Source organism: Myotis brandtii, unplaced genomic scaffold (assembly GCF_000412655.1).
Source record: "Myotis brandtii unplaced genomic scaffold, ASM41265v1 scaffold490, whole genome shotgun sequence".
In the NCBI taxonomy this organism is placed as follows: domain Eukaryota; kingdom Metazoa; phylum Chordata; class Mammalia; order Chiroptera; family Vespertilionidae; genus Myotis; species Myotis brandtii.
In genome coordinates, this window is record NW_005368708.1 from 464688 (window position 1) to 483680 (window position 18993).

At 42.4% G+C, this 18993-nt stretch overlaps 1 protein-coding gene across 2 annotated transcripts in view; it reads right to left on the reverse strand.

Annotated features, from left to right (window-relative positions):
- The window catches only part of NHS (Nance-Horan syndrome (congenital cataracts and dental anomalies)), a 96446-nt gene that overhangs the window by 47590 nt on the left and 29863 nt on the right, over positions 1-18993 (reverse strand). The window lies entirely within an intron of this gene.

Genomic DNA, 18993 nt, shown 5'->3' on the forward strand with positions numbered 1-18993 from the left:
GACTTTACCTTGCTTAGGTGGCCCCCACAATCACCAGATCTCAATCCAATTGAGCATTTGTGGGACGAAATTAAAAGAGCCATCAGGCAGCTGGTTCCACAACCATCAAATCTCACAGAACTGGACAGTGTTATCCATCAGGCATGGTGACAGATTCCTCGCATCACCTTTCAACATCTCGTGGAGTCAATGCCAAGAAGAATCGCCGCAGTATTGAAGGCAAAAGGTGGCCCAACAAAGTACTGATGGGGTGGTCATAATAATCTGGCCAGTCATAATAATCTGGCCACTCAGTGTATAGTTCTACACACCTGCTCCTGATGCCCACCTCAATTTGCCCCTTGCTTGCCCTGCTTTCTGTCTTCTGTGATCCTTGGCCCCCAACCCTCACTATTTAAACCTTACAATGCCTTTGACCTGCCAACCTCATTGTCTGCCATGTTTCAAAGCATTACTCAGTCTCCCTAGTTTCACCTAGGGGAGAACACAAGCATTAAAGATCCCATTACATGGGTATGGGTGTTAAGAGAGGGAAACCACAGACAGTGCTGGTAAGGAGAGGACTGTAAGCACAGTCCTTGCAACTCATCCAAGAGATCAGGGATGGAGGCCTCCTTCCTCAAAGCACAGCAATTAGCCCATTATATCTTCTTCATGTACACACTGAGTCTAGGATGGCGATCACTCATGAGTTGAAGGCAAATTCTTATGGAAGAAGCTGCTCCTAAGAGGGAGGATTCTGAAGAGGAAATTCTTGCACAAAGGAACTCCTGAGCACCTGGGCAGCCTGCCAACCTCAGGAATTGTGAGTACTGGCCCAGTCTGCCTTACCCTCCAGACCTACTTTCCAGACTAGACCCCTGTCCTGGGCTCATTAGCTCCTCCCAGTCTCATTGTGTCTTTCTGCTTCTTTCCCTTTTTCCTGGTATGTGATTTGGGGGCATTCTGCCCAAATGTGTATTCCTGTGCCCTAAACAGACTTTTGGTTTTTTTCTGATCCTTTTATTTTTGAGGTCAAGTCTACCATTTCACTGTGTCTGAGAAGCCATACCTAGAATAAGATACTCTACAGATACAACAGAAAGGTAAATGAAAAAGAAGGAAGAACGCTTTTGCAGAAGGGGATTAGAAAAAAGAAAACTGGGGAAAATGCAGCCTTTTGATAATGTACCTCCCTCCAACTACTGTATTTATGGCAGTAATTTTTGGTTTTGCTTTTGTGTTTTAATGCAGTCATCAGTAGTGTGTTTTTCTAGAATAATGCATCATACCCACAAAGAGTACCAATAGAAACAAAGACATATTTCCAAAGATGCTAAAGAAACACCACATTGACAGGGTCAAAGGGCAAAGCCATGCCCCTGAAACAGTGCTGATGAAATGCTCTCTATAACTGTGCCATTCAATGTGGTACATTGGCTATTAAGTACTTTTAAATTTTTAATTTAAAAACTTTAAATTAATATAAATAGCCATAGGTGGCTATTGTATTAGCCAACCATAATAATAAATAGTCTGTTATATTCTCTCACCTTCAGCTACAGAGCAGATTAATCCCTTTGACCTAGATTTATCCTTTCTTTGTGTTTAATTGCCAAGAATTCAAGCCCAAGGGTTAGAGATCCCACGATTATCTTCCTGGGTAGGAGATAGTATTTTAGGAAAGAGTTTTATGGAGCCAAGAATAAAAGCAGCAACTTTTTTCCTTGAGCTACTCTAAAACTTCAATCCTTTCCTTGGAAACTATAAGTGTTTGGGGAACCAGTCAGGAGTCACTAGGTCCTGGGGATAAGAAAACCTAGGAGGAATTGCTGAGGGAGAAGTCAGCCTCTTCAGGCATCAGATGAGGTATGGGAGGCCTTGGGATAGAAAGAGCGGGCCATATGTGGATCAGATCTTCCCTTTTCTCAAGTGTAAAGTAAAGGGGAGTGCTAAAAACAGAGGCTTTATTTAGCCACCATCAGAGGGACACTCAGATTCAGTGACCAGGATTGACTAAAAAGTTAGCTTCTCTCTGGATGCAGAGGTCAACTCCTACCCAACAGAGGTGGCCGTGAATTAATATGCTAGTTGTGGCTGGGAGAAGGGACAGAACAGAAAGCTTGCCTGGGGGAAAGACGAGGCATGAAGTTCAGTGGGTAGTCCCAAAAATAGAGGAGCTTCCAAGTACTTCCTCTCCTAGATCCATTCCTTTAGGAAGGGAGAAACCAGGATTTGGAGCTGGGCCCACATAACTTGGGAGTAGACCAGAACTCTTACAGCCCCTCATTCTCTCAGAACTGGATCAAGTGGCTGTGGCTCCTCAATCTTTGTGTGGTGAGAGCTGAGCTCCCGCTATTTATTTCAATATTGATCTAAAGAGAAGATTCATCAGAAGTAATTATTAAAAACACAGATTCCTGGGCTCCAGCCTAGACTTCTTAAACCAAAGTTTCCAACAGAGAGGCCTAGTAATCTGTGTATTTGAAAAGTGGCCCTGGATTATTTTTTTTTTTTATCAACAGGCAGTTTGAGAAACACAAAATGTTATCTCATTATTCCTTGGAATTTTTCAGGAGTGAAGGGAGATTGGGCCACATGGGGGAAGGAAAGAAACTGCTGAAAATGGAAACATCCATCCACACATGGAATGTTTTCTAAATAGCTATTATGTCCCAGGCACAGAACTAGGTGCTCAGATATAGCACAGAACAAAACATGGAGTGCACATTCTCTGGTTCTGTGTGAAAATGGTTTCGGTATGATTCTACCTGAAAGCAACAGGTTGGAAGATGTCATCTCTGGCAGATTCCTCCTGTTTCATTATACAATTCCCTGGGGCTTGCTTAAGCCCACTAGATTCTAAAGGCCATAAACACCAAAAAGATTATACTCCCCACTCGTCCACCTCCACCTTTTTGCAGTAGGTCTCAAATTAAAGAATGAATTAGCATATTGTGAAATAAATGTAGTGAAGTTCAGCAAAATTCTCTTTTCTTATTAAATATCAGGTTATTGAAAAAAGCAGTTTTTGGTGCCCCTGCTTTTTGATGCCCTAAACACATTCTTACTGTGCCTACTGGGCAGGCCAGCTCTGAGTTTCTGGGCTGCTAAACTGCCTGCTTCTCAGGACTGTGGATTTGCAGATGCAAAGACTAATATGTGAGGTCCAGAGTGGGCAGCCAAGTCATGGTTCCTGGGAAGAACCAGCTCTCACAATACAGCCTTCAGGGCTAGTAATCCTCACCTCTTCCCTGGTATTTTTCTTTATTTGCTGAGAAGCAATAACGGATTCCTGCCATGCATTAACAAGTGAAAATTTCACTCATCAGTGGCTACAATAATGTTTATCTCTTAGGGAAGGGAAGGAAAACTCTGTAATGACTTTGCTTTCAGTTTTGTCCTTTGGCTATAGAGCATTAACAGTATTATGTGTCCACCAGAGGCAAACAGACAGACACTAATAATAGAGCTCTTCCAGGGAAAACTATCTCATTTTCCTTCTTTAAAATATCTATTCCTTTTCCTAAGTAACAGTCCAGCGAAACTTGAATTCACTTATTCATAAGCTCACTCTACCATTGCCATTGCAAGGCTGTCCCATATCTTCAGGTTCACCCTGTCCCCTTTTCTCCCTGTTTAACAATTTCACCATGGCTAAGTCATGCAATACAGCTGGCTTAGTACTCCCAGTAATGTTTTTTTCTCATAAATATGATATAAAGAGAACCAAAAAGATTACTCCCCTGCTTATTTGGATACATCCAAGGATCACTCTGTGGTAGGTAGAATCCTAGGATAGCCACCAAGATTCCTGCCCTCTCGTGTACATATCCTGTATAGTCCCCTGCTCTTGAGTTTAGGTAGAACCAGTAAATTATGTTGCATTACCTTGCAAAAGGGATTTTAAGATCCCTACTCAGTTTACTTCCAGTTAATCAAAAGGGATATAAGTATCCTGAATGTATCTGGCCTAATCAGGTGAGTCCTTAAAACAGGGGTGGGAAACCTTTTTTTCTGCCAAGGGCCATTTGGATATTTATAACATCATTCTCTTAATATAATTCACTGAATATAAATTTATGTTCCCATGAAAAAAGCTTCTAGATTTATTTAATTTCGAGTCCCATCTGCAGTTGCCGTGGCAGGGCCAGACCAAATGATTTTGCGGCCTTATACAGCCCTTGAGCCTGACATTTCCCACCCATGCCTTAAAAAGAGACAAGAAGCAGAAGAGACTCTCTCCTGCTGGCCTTGAAGAACAAACTGCCACAATGTAGAGAAGGCCACATGACAAGTAATGGTTAGTAACCTCTGAGAGCTAAGAGTCTCAGTCCTATAATCTCAATGAACTGAATTCTGGCAACAACCAATGAACTTGGAATAGACCCCCTCATCAGGCCTCAGATGAGAAATAAGCCCAAGCCAAAACCTTGATTGCAGATCAATGGGACCCAGAGCAGAAGACCCAGTTAACCTATGCCCAGAATACTGACCCACGGAAATTGCAAGATTATAAATGGGTGTTGTTTTAATCTGCTAAATATGTGATAATTTGTTATGTGACTATAGAAAACTAATACACCTTCCCACTATTTTATCTATTTCCCTAGAGCCAGTCATCTGCCTTACCTAGTTTTCCTTCTGTCCTCCCTTTGTTACTGTTCTCCAAGAAAGGGACAGATAATGGTATGGGTTGCAATATGAAATAGGGCTATGTGTATTTTTTTATCCCCTACAGCAGGAAAAAAAGTTTATGTGTAAGTATCATTTCTCCTGTCCAAGACTATAGGCTCTTGCAAAGAGCTCCAGCCATATGCTAAGCTCTAAGCCAAATCCATTATATTCATGACATTGTCACATAATGCAAGGATTAAAATATTGCTCCCATTTTACAAATAAGGAAACAGAAACTCCGAAAAAGTAAGTGAATTTCCAAAATCTCACACCTGGAAAGTGGAAGATCTGGGGTTAAAAACCATCTTTGGCTTCTAAGCAAGTAGCTTTCTAAAACCAATCTAAATATATATATAAAAGCCCAGAGACTGTTATGGCAGAATGACCAGAATGACCAGTTGCTATGGCATGCACTGACCACCAGGGGGCAGGCACTCAAGGCAGAAGCTGCCCCTGGTGGTTAGTGCACTCCCACAGCGGGAGCACCTCTCAGCCAGAAGCCGGGTTCATGGCTGGTGAGCGCAGTGGCGGTGGCAGGAGCCTCTCCAGCCTCTGTGGCAATGCTAAGGAGCAGCGAGCCAAGCAGTAAGGAGCGAGCAGGCAGGCAGTAAAGAGTGAGCAGGCAGGCTGAGGGACCACCCCCCCCAGTGCACAAATTTCGTGCATTGGGCCTCTAGTATTGAAATAAGTTTGCCTAAGATAAGGCTGATTGGGGAGTGGGGTGAAGTGGGATGTCTGCCATATAAAAGTATTTAGTGCTTCTCAAAATCAAAATAAAGGATTCAGAACTGATACTTTTTGTGTCATCCATAGTATTAGGTATAACCAAGAACTCAGTGAATCTTTCAAAAAGTGCCCAGTAGACTTGTCATATTATAGAAACACAAACAGCACCGCAAACACCAAACTGCTGGAAGAAAACGACATTGTAGGAAATGTCTACAGAGCAGTGAAGTCTTTATAGACTAGACTTAATTCATTCCCCCTGTTGAGCTCTGGGGATAATGGAATTGTCTAGACCTTGATTCACAGTGATGTATTGAAAGCATGGGTCACTGAGTTCATCTGAAATGAGCTGGTGTGGAAGTTGAGGAAAACTAATGGCTGCCACTCTCTTGGAAAGGCCAGGCCCTTTTTTAAGGGCAGTAGGATACTTGAGTTTAGGAACTGTTAGGAAGAGGTAAAATTCAGGGGCAGATATAATCTTGCCCCAACTCTCTCAAGTCCCCAGTATTTCCCTGCCCTGCCAGGTTTGGTACTTGTTCAACACTGCCTTGCCTGGCTTCATGAGCCTCTCACTCCTTTAAAGCTTTATTAGCCCTGGGAGAAGTACAAAATTGTTTATTGTTGGCCTCTCTTCCTAGAAAGCTTCTCTACCTCAAGTCTCTACCCCTGCCACTGGCTCTATACCCAGGCTACATTGTCTTCCTTCTCCCAGCCTCTCAGGACTTTAAAAGGGGGAAGTGACAGCTGAAATCAAAGTTTGAATGATACCTAGGGTGAAAATTTCAGAAGAAGTTGCAAAGTTACTCAGAAATGGAATTTCTATCTCTTCAAGAGAGGGAAGATATTTTGATTTTTTATTGATTTTTTAGAGAGAGGAAGGGAGAGAGAGAGAAACACTGATGTGAGGGAGAAAGATGTTCAGCTGCTTCCTGCATGCACTCCAACCAGGGATCAAACCTGCAACCTGGGTATGGACCCTGACCAAGATAGAACCCACCACCCTTTGGTGTACAGGATGATGCTCCAACCAACTGAGTCACACCTGCCAGGGCAGGAGGGAAGAGATATTTTAGAATGTTCTTGGAGTTCTTACAGGATTAACTACCCACATACACCTTGCTAACCTTCCTGCCCTTCAACCTATCACACCCACCCCCCATCACACAGCTGTCTTGCCAGGAACATACTTCTCCACAAACCATCCATTCTGATGCTCTGTGACAGAAAGCAGCAGGGAGTATGTTAGCACATTAACATATTAATGAGCATCTGAAATAGTCAGTGTCACAGATATGTCATAGATTTGTTCCCTGGATCCCTGCTATGCATAAGATAAATCTTAGCAGTTATCAGTTTGGTAAGCAAAATGAAAATCTACTTAGAGTCTCTGTTGCTGCTGTATGAGTTCTCAGATTTGTTAGGGAACTAGGGAGGGAATTTCACCAAGTGAAACCATTTATTCCTGCCTCTCTTCCTTTGTTGGCAACCAGCCCCTTGCCCACTCTGCTTGGCAGTGTGGAGGAGCAAATGCTCTGCCACCTGTGGAGCAGCCCAACACCATAGCCAGGTTCCCAGTCTGTCCCTACTGCTGGGTTTCCTAGTCTGTAGGACCATAATACTGACTTGTCCACCACTATTGATATAGCATCTGATGTGGACCCCTCAGCATCAGAAAAATCTAAGCTTCCTGACAAGTTTCAGTGTCCTGATGTTACCATAAGCAGCTGTCAGTCCTGGCTGGCAACTTTGGAGGGGTGGGCTGCAGGTAGGCTGTGCGGAGGACTCCAGCACACCAGGATCCAGACGTGTCCTGTGGACTCCAACTGGCTCCCTCAGATGTGCGGGCACCATGTTCAGCATGGGGGGAGGGGTGGCAGCATCAACTCCAGGCTTCCTGACGGGGGTCCTGCAGCCTCCCTCTCTGCTGCTGTAGACCAGCAGAGAGCCTCAGGGAAACTCTCCTACTGGCAAGATGGCTCAAGGAGCGGTTCTTACACCCAGCCAACCAAAAGTTAGAAAAATGATTGGATGGGCAAAAAAGGCCTCCCCTCCCTATCCCTATAAGAAAAGCGCAGCCTTGAGCAGGAAGGGGAGATGGTCTTTGATACAGGAGTCCACCATTCTCCTAGGTGGTGGCACCTGAATAAAACCTCTTTCTTTTTGCGCCAGCATCTATCTTACAAGTTTGGCTTTCCTTACAGCAAACAGCCAAACCTGCATTTTTTGGTTACACTGAAACATTATAGCACCCAGAGAATGAAAAATGTCTGTGTACTTATTTATTTTTCCCATAGAAATATTTCTCCATCTTCTAAAACAAAATACCAGGAGTACTGTTTAATTATTACTGATATTGTTTTAATGTCCAACATTCTGTGGAAAGATCACTAGAAACCTGGGTTCTACTTGCTGCTCTGTGCCCTTGTGCTTGTTACCAAACATTCCCAGGATTCCAGTCCCCATCTTTACAAATGAGGATTTGGACCTTCTGTTCTCTGAGTCATGAGTCCTGTTGTATTCTGTTTATGACTCTTATGTCTACTAGTCACCAAAATTAACTGAGGTTATATCATCCACTCTGAAAGACTTTGTATTCAAGCTATGGCAGGATGCAGTTGGGGAATGGCCCTGGGCTCTCTTATGGAAAGCTGGGGATTCATCACAGCAGCAGTGGATCCAGAATGAGTTAGTGAACTCTTTGGGCCTCTGTACCCTCCTCTGTAAAGTTGGAAGCCTAGAACCTTTATAGAACAGTTCTGAGGATCCAATGAAATGATCAAGTCCTTGCCTTGTTACTGCTTACTAAAGGTCAGTTCCCTTTCCTGGACTGGAAACAAAAGAAGACCAAGAGGCCAGGATTGGGGTCCAAGTTCAAAAGAGGAAAGTATGGAGCTCTCCAAGTTTCTCTTTTTCTTTTTTCTTTATTTTCCTGTCTTTTGATAAGTGATGTATAAACAAAGATGAGGCCACTAGAGAGCACTCTGGTGGTGGTGGTAGGAGGGCGGGTATCTGACAATCTGAAAACTGAAAAGAAGGCTGCCCACTACCAGAGAGTCTGTGACTTCTCTGGCAGTTCGGATCCTCAGTCTCTGATGTTGTTGACTTGGGCAGCATTCAGTGTAATGACTTGGAGACCCTAATTCTCTGAGTAACTGTCAGAACTGCAGAACTATAAACTCCTTGGAAGCAGTTTATAATTTACTTGTTTATCTTTAGGTCATTCTGCTGCCATGTTATACACCATGCACTTCCTCCAGAATGTAAGCATGTAGCCATCTGTCACAGTTCATCTATTGTTTTAAGAAAATTCCTTTTAGGCAGCTAGCAGAGTCATTAGATACTACCACTGGAAGGGACCTCAGAAATTATAGAGTTGTGTGTTTTTTTTTTAACTGCAGGGCATGACCCATTAGTGGATTGTTAAATCCATTCAGCAGGTAATGACTAGTATTTTTAAAATAATGAAATAGAAGAAAATAGAAAAATACCAAAGTGCACTACATGAAGTATTGTTTTATGAAGTTATTGTTTCTGTTACATGTGTGTGCATGTGTACAGTATATGTATGTGTGTGTATGCAGGGTTGTGATGTAAAATGTGTTTCTTGTTCTGGTAGAAGTCAGCACATTGAAAACTACTGTTTAGGCCACTATTCTCATGTATTGAAGTTCAAAGATTTGACCCAAGATTACAGAGCTGATATTTGGCAGAGGCAGAAGTAAAGCTCAGGTCTCCTGACCCTGGGTCCATGCACTTCCCTTGGCAACCTCTTCCTCCCATGCCAACAGTCAGCCTGGCTGCTGCACCCTTCATCTCTCTCAGTAATGATTTGCTACCTATTACATCTATCAGTTTGTCCTTCCACCAAAAAATATCCCACACTTTCTCACTGTTCTCTAAGGAACCAGCCATTTTTATTTTAGGATTCCAGAAGCATGTCAGCCCAGAGAGTAAAGAACAATTTCTCTAGGGATGCTGATATCACCACCAGTTAGCAGACCTCATATTGAGTAGCACTAGTTTAAAGAATGAGAGATCAAGGCTACAAGATAGGTATTTGATTGAACAATCATAAATTAGTGAGAGTCAGCTGGTTTGCTCTACAAAAACTACATTGATAGCTCAATCTAATAATTAGATCAACCATGAAGTTAGCTTTATCAGAGGAGACATAATGTTAGTGATAAAGTACTTGCTTTCTAGCAATTTGGACTGAAAATGACCAGCCCATCACCAAATCATAACACATTTGTTCCAATTTTCAAGGCTTTCATGCCTAAGTTTAAATCAGAGTGGGAGGAATAGGAGCTTGGCTCAAACCTTGCTTTATTAGCCCCACACCCCTTAAAGAGACACTGGCAGTTTTAAAAGTTTGCAAATTAAAGTATAGAAAAAGATAACACTCATCAAAAATAAGGAATTTGATCTTTTAGGAGAGCCAAATGGATAGTTAAGAAATACTTCCAAGATTAAGAAAAGGTTGAATGTCACAAATGTTTTCATTATTTGCAAAGAACCAGATGAGGTTGGTTACAGGGACAACCATGAGTATCATTCTTTGGTACTCTTAGTTCCTTGGAAGAAGGGAAATAGAGAGGAAAGATGACACTCTGCCCACAAAGATTAATATGTTTTTAAGTCCCTTCCCTCCTGCTCAAACTACAGATGTGATGTCATGAACATGGGCACCTTTGACATTCAAGGGAAGAAAGTGGAGCTGAAGTGGGAAAGGCAGCTTAGAAAAAGCATGTGAAATCACCTTTTTATTCAGGAGACACTGCACACAGCCACTGGATGTAAGAGGAAAGGGTTCTGCTCTCAATATGGTGCACAGAACTTCTCTGGTCCTCCTGGATAGATGTCCTTATCTTAGTTAAATCGTGAAGCAATAAGGTAATTAGCATGTGACACCCAATTATATATACTAATAAATATCTTCTCTTAGGTAGAGGTTAGTCTCTTAAAATTTACTTAGAGATTATCAGCAACAATGAAAAATTTAAAAATAGTTACAAAAGGTCCCACATACCACCTCCACTGCACTTACTTAGAATTATTACTTGCTAATTAGTACTTTTGTAGGTGGAAGAGAAATTATGTCCTTTATTGGGCCAACAAAGAAACTATAAATATATGAGCCTACAAGCCAAAAGGAATTCTTTTCTGAGGATATTTAGAAACCTAGACACTTATTATGAGTTCTGTGCTCTCTTATAAAAGACACAGTATAAGCTATATGAGCGGGAGATACTTAACACACAATACACTGAATCTGGAGTCAGACAAGATGTGCTATCTTCTGACTCAACTAGCCTGAATCTAGCTGAGTCTACAGCGATACCTAGGGAGATCCTCTTTCCGTGGTCAATGCCTCAATGCCTCTATATGCCTGTGGAAGACAGGCTCAGAGAATGAAAATAAGAGTTTGGGTTTCCCTAAGGCAGGCATATAGACAAAGGTTCAGGTAGGTGCAAGTAGTTTATTTGGGAGGTAATGCTAGAAAGCTACCAGTAGGGGGTGCAGGGAAGTAAAAAGGGGAAGGGAAGGAAACCAATAAAGGGTGTGCTTAAGAGCATGCTATCATGGTGGATAACTGGGGCTGGATCACACCAGAAGCCAGTGTAGAACACACACCTTAGAAGCAAGAGAGTTGGGATATTTATCTACCACTTCTATCAGTCATTGACTGAGGGCTACCTAGGTAGCAATATTTCCCTGGTAGTTCTAAAAAATAGGCTCCTGGCCAGAGAAAGCCCTCAGGCAAAGAATGCAAGGAGATGTAAGTCCAGCTTCTGTGCACTGAAGTGATAAGGATGAGGGAATATGTGCAGGGAACCCATAGTCTTAGGGGTTTCAGGAGTGTAACCACTGCTCCATTTAGGTGGATCTAGTTTATAAATAACTAAAATCCATCTAAAGTTTCTACATTTTTAATTTACACTTTATTTGAGAAAAACGTACATGCCTTTTTGCCCTTCATGCTCATATGCCCCCATGTGTTGCAATATTTAGAAAACTAGAAGTTCCTTCCCTTCCCTCCTTGTCTCTTGGGAACTCAGCCACTGGCCCTTAGAGAAGCTGGACTGGGTTTGTTGAGTAACAGCACAGAAAAGTCCATGTGGTGATGAAGAAAGACTTTGATCTCCAGAAGGCTTGAAAACTCAAGCTTGGAGGTCTTGGCATTTATCCCAGAGATAAAACACATATGTTGGCACCTGCAGGGAAAAGGGAAATGAACAAGCCATTTTTTTAATCCAGAGCCTGTGATGGAAACTCCATAAGCAATGGCAGAATCTACTAAAGGCCATGAGCCCTGAGAAGTTATAAGAAGCCTCTCTGGGGAATCTCTTTACCAAGACTTTGACTGAATAAACTACACACAGGGATCAGACCACTTCACCTGTGAATGATGTGAATGAGCCCAAATACCAAAACACTAGGTTGAACCATATGAAATTGGTATTTTTATAGGTCAAAATAGTTGGGTATTGTGGATTTCATATGGTTCAACCTTATATCTCTTAAATAAGCAAATGATGATCCAAAAACTCAATAATCTTTTAAAATGGATAAATGCCACCCTATTTTCCTCTCCCAACTTCAAGGCATATATGTCAAGTTTCTCTTTTCAGTTTGATTTGCTAAGGAGGCAGGCAGAGACAAGAGGAGAAGAGTAGGGGAAAGATATGTATACAGGCAACTATTCTAGAGGGTCTCATTAGAGAACAAGGGCCTCCGGCCCAGTGCTGGCCAACATGGCTCAGAGGCCTACCAACAGATCTCTGAGTATACTGGAGTCCCTATCTAACTGTACTTGGGTCTGGGAAATAGAATATGTCATCTCTCATTAAGTTCAAGGTACTATGCAGATGTACTTTAAAGAGAAAGAGACGTCATCAGTGCCCTGATGGGTTTATAACCTAGTAGCCAACTAAGACAGATTAGATTATTATCCCAGGTGGGATCAAGTGTGCACCCTGAGAGAATCTCTGTGCCAAAGATTCAAAAGAAATGCTCTCTGCCTCGGCAATGAGTACAAGGAAGCGGTAACCTTGAAGTAGTGGTAATGGGGTGGGGGTGACAGAGTTAGCAGAGAGGTTGGAAAATGCTAGAAAAGAGCCATATGAAATTTCCAATTTGAGGTAAGAAAGATTTGAATACTTGCAATTTTCTACAAGGCAACCCAATATGAAGGTTGGACAGTCTCAGTGTGGGTCCCAGGAGGACCACTGCAGCTAGATCAGGAGTTGTGTGAAGTAAAGGTAGGCAGGTTAGAGGCTGCCAAGGAGAAAGACAATACCACTTAGCATGTGCATGAACCAGGCACTGGGTTAGGCTCTTGATAGAGGTAATCTCATTTGGGTCCCACAATAAACCAAGGAAGCGCATTTGATTATCTTCAATTTACTGAATAGGCACAGAAAGGGTAAGAAACTTGCCTAATTGCTCAAAGATTATAAATGCTAGAGCTAAGACTTGAAGTGAGTACATCTGATCTCAAAGCCTTTCACCACTTTCTGCCTTGCTGCCCCACTTTCTAACTTACACAAGAGCAGATGTCCATTTGGGAAGACAATGGTCATTCTGGAAAGGAAAACTGAAATCTTTCACTGGAGGGCCCTGGTGGCCAGGATGAGGAACCTGCTACATAATGGGGAATGTCTTAGTTGCCTCCCAAAGCATAGCTCAAGACAAGTTGTTTAAGAATAGAGATGGGCTTTCTTGTGTATCTTTTGCACCCTTTAGCTAAGCAAGAGCCTCAGACCACTGATTTATATGTTATAAAAGTTCAAGTATGTGGGTTGAATGGATGTGGCTAAACTATATAAATGGTTCAAGCTATGCATTTTGTGGCCCTTTTTGTCTCTTTTTTAGTCTACTTCCTGTATTTTCCTGATTTCTTTCCTCCCAGATAAATTCTACTCAATACCCAACTCAAACTGTACTTCTTCCATGAAGTCCTTCAAGATCCCCAGGGCCCATTTGTTTAATTCATTTATTGAGCAATGAGCGATTAAGGACCTCACACATGCCTGGCACTGTGCTAGGCACTGGAATATAGTACAATGGTGGACATGACAGACACAATCCTTGCCCTTGTGGAGCTTATATCCAGGTAGGAACAAGGCCAGGAAACAACCTGATTAATAAGGAAGGATATAATCAGGTAGTAGTAAGCACTCTGGGGGATGGATATGAGAGAGAGCAAAGCTAGAGGGAGGCATGGCATGGAGTAAATGACAGTGCAGCTCTAATGACCAGGAAGGCCTGAGATTCTCAACTAGGCCTCAAAGGGAGAGAGGGTCCCTATCCATATGGACCTGACCTCTAATGGAATGACCTCTTCCTCAAGTTCAGTGTGGCATTCTGGCTTAGCTGGTTATTAAAGTCATTTCCTCTTCTTCCTGTGCAGACAGCTGAATGACTTTTGCCAGCCTCCCTTGCTGTTGGACATGGCCATGTATTTAAGTTTAGCAGTAGAATGTGAGCAGAAGTGATATGTACCACTTCCAGCACAGCCCTCCCACACATTCTCCTTCATGTTCTTGATACCTTAGAAGATAGTAGATTCATGAGATAGAAGGAACCTAGATCATTGAACTTCAGCTAGGAGAGGAGCTACCCACCAATGAAGAAAAACCCATTTGGACACTATGCAAGTTAGGAATAAACCTGAATGTCATTAAGTCACTTAGATATTAGAGGTTATTTGCTATAGCAGCTCACATTACGCTAATTCACTAAAGTTATTGTATCATTGCCATGGCTACTTATTTGGTCCCTTCTGGGCCTCTGACATGGTTCCTATTGTATTACTGTTTACCTCTGTACTTTCAGTACACTTTTCCTTCCTGTGGGTCCCATCCCCTCAACTCAGATGGCCACACTGCAATCAGAGGGTTGCTCTTCTTAGGGGAGTGCTTTGATATATTATCTGTTCACCAAAGTGGGATTCTGCTTTCACTGCTATATCCTGTCAATGGATGCTTTTATGGCCCTTGAAGTCATTTGTATTTTTAGGTAGGGGAATGGTTAATGCTTTCATCTTTTCCCTTTTAGTTTGCTTTAAAGACATGTTTTCTAGTCTATTATAAATACAATCCTTATATCAATCCTTCCCCAAATTATGATCATTTCTGAATTGGTGGGGACAGGGTCAATATGACAGTACTATCCATATATTGCTGTAGTTGCTTATTTCCCTGTCAGGCTATATGCTTTTCAGGACAAAGAGTATTTATTTTGTATATCTCAGCACCAAGCACAGAATCAGGTACACAGTAGGTACTCAGTAAACGCTTGTTGAATGAATGAATAAGGTTATTTAATGTTGTTAAATATGCTGGCATGCTTTGGAAATAATCTGCAAACGATTTTGTTCTTCAGAAAACATATCTAAAGCCAGCCCCTCAATTTACAGTCAGCATTAACAAAAGCTTTCCCTTGAAAACCAGATGCATGGAAATCAGGCTGAATTACAAGTCGCTTCAGGGCATCCACAGAAATGGGGATTGTGTGGAGGGCACACTAAATAGGACTCTGCTTTCCTGCTGCTCTAAGTGCTGGCTTTTCCTCCTCCTTTGCTCTTTCTTCCAAAACTCACTCCAAATTATCTCTAGAAGTCTACAGGCAGAGTCATTCTGTCCTGACACACACCTCTGTAAGTCATCTACTCAGTGGAAGCTGCAAGCACCCAGTTAACCAAAGCACTGTGCTTGATTTCTTTTCAGGGCCAATCCTCAGGCAGTGCATGGGTGCCAGGGAGTGACTGCAGCTAGCCTATGCTGAGATGCCTTCTCAGTGCCCTCAGACCAAATTGGCCAACCCAACACGGTTCTTGCCTTCACAGTGTCCTTCTGCTCCAGATATCAACTTTCCTGGAGGGTCACAGTGCAGAGCATCAGCAATCAGAGACACCAAAGCCAGAACAATTTGGCAAAAGAGCGAGATCAGGAAAGGAATGATCTCAACTTGGGAATGACTTTCAGCCAATGTTCTGACTCTTTTTTCCCCCACTTTCTTTTAAAGACTGTCTAAACAATAGTTTTGGTGAGCACATTTCTTTGCCTTTATCTACCCAGGTAAAGGTTTGCTCTTTCTAGAACAAAATCCACCTGGGACAAGTGATACACAAAGGTGGCTAGATTCCCATCTCTCTCGCCATTGTGTTAGCTTACCATTGTGCCCTCCCAGGTCTTTTTTAAATATTTGGTACTGGCTGAAGCCCATTGCAGGAATACCAGTTTCCTCTGTGGTAGGGCTTTCTGCAAATCCACAGAGAACAAGATCGGCTAGGGCTGTCTAAGCAAACTGCCTTTTCAGGGGTGACAAACAAGAAATTCTCTCCTCCTGGGGTGAATTCAAACCAGTGTCTGAACTCTGGGACTACCGGGGCCTTTTTCGTAACAAGTATGGATTTAGGGCTTTGGAGTGGGATAGACTCAAAAAGGTGCATCTCAAGAATTAAGAAAATCCCCATTGAATACACAATTTTTAGTGAGAACTCAAAGATTGTTAGGCTTTTCCTTTGTCTGTTACTTCCCTAGACTGAACTTTTCTCCATCACTGTCTTTCTCCACTTCCTTTTTTCTGTCCCCTAAACACTCCTTTCCCTGTAGTCCTTGGTGAGGGCCTGGCCCTCTAACAGACCATGACTAGCTTGCCCTTTTTAGATATATTACATTACAGGCCTGTAAAGAAACTCCTGTTATTGGTAGTTTTCTACATTTGGTATATGGGGAAAAAGTAATAGCTCTCACGACCATGACAAGAATGAAATCCTTGAGTATCCAGAAAAATCAGACTAAGAAACTGGACTGACTAGTCATGGTCTGTTCTTCATTCTTTGTCCATTAAAAAAAAAACAATGACACTGATCACTCAATAAATATTAATCAGGCACCTGCCATGGCCCTCCATTGTATAATGTTAACCTTTGTTCCTTCAAGTTATTCTGCCCTGCTTCTCCCATACCTTCATGTGCTGAGGGTAATAGTGATATCAACATGTTTCTATCTTTCTCTGAATAGTCATTATTCAACAAATAATTACTGAGCATCTACTGAATTCTGTCCCTGCCTGAGGCACTGAGACACATATGAGATCTCTGTCCTCCTGGAACTTGCTGGCTAGTAGGAGAGACAGATGACAAATAAGCATACAGAAATGTCAGGTGATATAAGTTCTGTGAGAAAGTAAGCAAATGGAGAAAGGGGATAAAGAGTGGTAGGGGCACTATTTTAGAGAGGATGGTATAGCAGATAAGCTCAGTTCCTTGACAGCATCCCCTTAGAATTCACCTACACATTCCAAAGGGAAGTCCCCATTAATCTCTGACACTCTGCCCAGAAGAGATTTTTTGTTGTTGTTGCTGGCAATGGAAGAATGCTTGGCCCACAAGCAGGTCAAGCAAGAAGTATTAGAGAATGCATGCCCCTGAGAGCAGCTCTCACCAATGACAGATGCCTTCTTCTGAGGGCACCAGGAGTGTGGTCTTCACCTCTTCCAGAGTTCCTCAGCAGGACTGAGCTCCAACTGACTGTGTGGTGACTACTTGATAGCACATGTTTATTAGATACGTTCCTTCCTCTATCTCTCCTCCCATGCCCCTGCAGGTGTTACTGGACTTACCACTCATATAAACCACTTGTACTCCAATCCTTGTTTCAGTGTCTACTTCTGGGGAAACCCAAACTAAGATAGGTAGTTAGGGAAGGTGACATTTAAGCAGATATTTGATCCCATGAAGGGGGCAGTTAAGTGAAACTGTGCAGTAAAAGAATTCCAAGTAGAGAGAACAAAAAAACCAAAGGCTCCTGGGTGGGATCATGTTTTAGTATTTGAAGAACAACAAAGCCAGAGTACAGCAACAGAATTGGTAAGGGAAAGGGTGTTCAAATATATCGTTTTTACTTTCCTCATTTTATAGATACAATATCTCCTTTAATCCGTTCTTTCACTATTTCCTCCAGTTGGTTCACTTCTCATTTCTCTGATGGCTCATTTTCTGAGTTCTGCCATTTTATTTGCATTTTTTAATTTCACTCTATTTAAATGTGTCTACCACTGATTGGTGCAGGGGTTCTGTGAGACTGTGCACAGTCCTGCTTAGGAAGGCAGCCTCAGGAGAAAAGCAGCAGGCTCTCTTCAGTAGCACCCATCCCCATTTTTTTTAAAGATGGGAGACTTCATTTTCTCCTATCTATTTCTATCATCATCTTCATCAATGACACCTCCTGAGAACCCATTATATGCCAAACTTTGTGCCATTGGCTTAGCCTTCATCATCTCTGACCCTCATACCAGCTCTGAAAACTAAACAGTAACTACAGCCCAGCCCAGGAAGGCAACTTTCCTCCTTTGTCACTCTCCTGTGGCAGATGAAGCCCTCTGACTCACCCCAGCAGTGACTGCTGAGGCCACAGTGCCTTCACCATGCATTCTGGGCCCTGCTGAGGCAGCTACTTTGATCCAGAATGGGAGATTCCAGATCACAAAGGATGTGGAGTTCTCTTTAGGCAGCTGGCATGAGCGCAGATGCCTCATGGAGCAGGACTGCTTTGCTGCCTCCTGGGAGGTTCATCATCAAAACTTCCAGCCCTGACCCATATCGTACCTTTCTCTATTTGTGCTTTTGGCTAGAGCTACTGGGTAACTGACGGCGAAGTCTATTAGTGATTTGTTCTGCTCGCAGTTCCTTCTGGAGGAGTTGGCATCTAAAAATTAGTTTAGCAGTAAGCGAGCCCTGAGGTGATAACTATTAAGGCCTAAAAGGCAGACCAGGGAGACTCAGTTTTATTGGCAGAACTGGTCTATGGTCTGTGTGGGTGGTCCTCAGTAAGTCCCTTAATGTCTCTGGGGCTTAGGTTTTTCTCAGGCGGTCAGCAATAACAAATAGTTATTAGGATTCACTAATACTCCTTTCTAAATGTTCTTCTTAGTGTTTACCCAATGTCCATGTGCATATCTACATTTTCCCTTTTCCTATACAGTTAGATTAGGGCCAAGTGACAGAGTACTGGCTACTAGCCAGTGGGATGTGGGCGGAAGTAATGTACACCACTTTGATGCTTGGTCCTTACAAAATATCCCAAGATCTTTGCTTCTCTCTTTCCCTCTATTGTTTGGTGACTATGTGTTCTAGACTCACATCACACTTTATGTGAGGAAGAAATAGAACTTTTATTGTATTAAGGCACTAAGCTCTGTTGGTTTATCTGTTATCATAGCATTGCATAGCATAGCATAGCCTATACTGACTATTACAGTTTTTCTTTATTCTGCCTATTCATTCATTCATTTACTCATTCATACTTTCAGGTGTCATTCATTCACTTGGTAGTAATTGGCTACTACATGGCTATGTACTAGTACTTTAGCATCAATAAACCTTAAGTTTTCCCCTGGAGGTGCTGGATGTCTAGGTGATGAGGCAGATATGGGAGCAGAGGCAATAATAATAAAGTGTGACAAGTGTCCACCAAGTGCATAATATTATGCTGTGTGCAGAGAAATAAATATTCAAAGGCCTTTACCTTGAGAAAGCTTCAAGCACTAGACTCTTCCTAGTTAAATTCTTTATCAGACTACTTTCATCTAGGTAATGCTCAC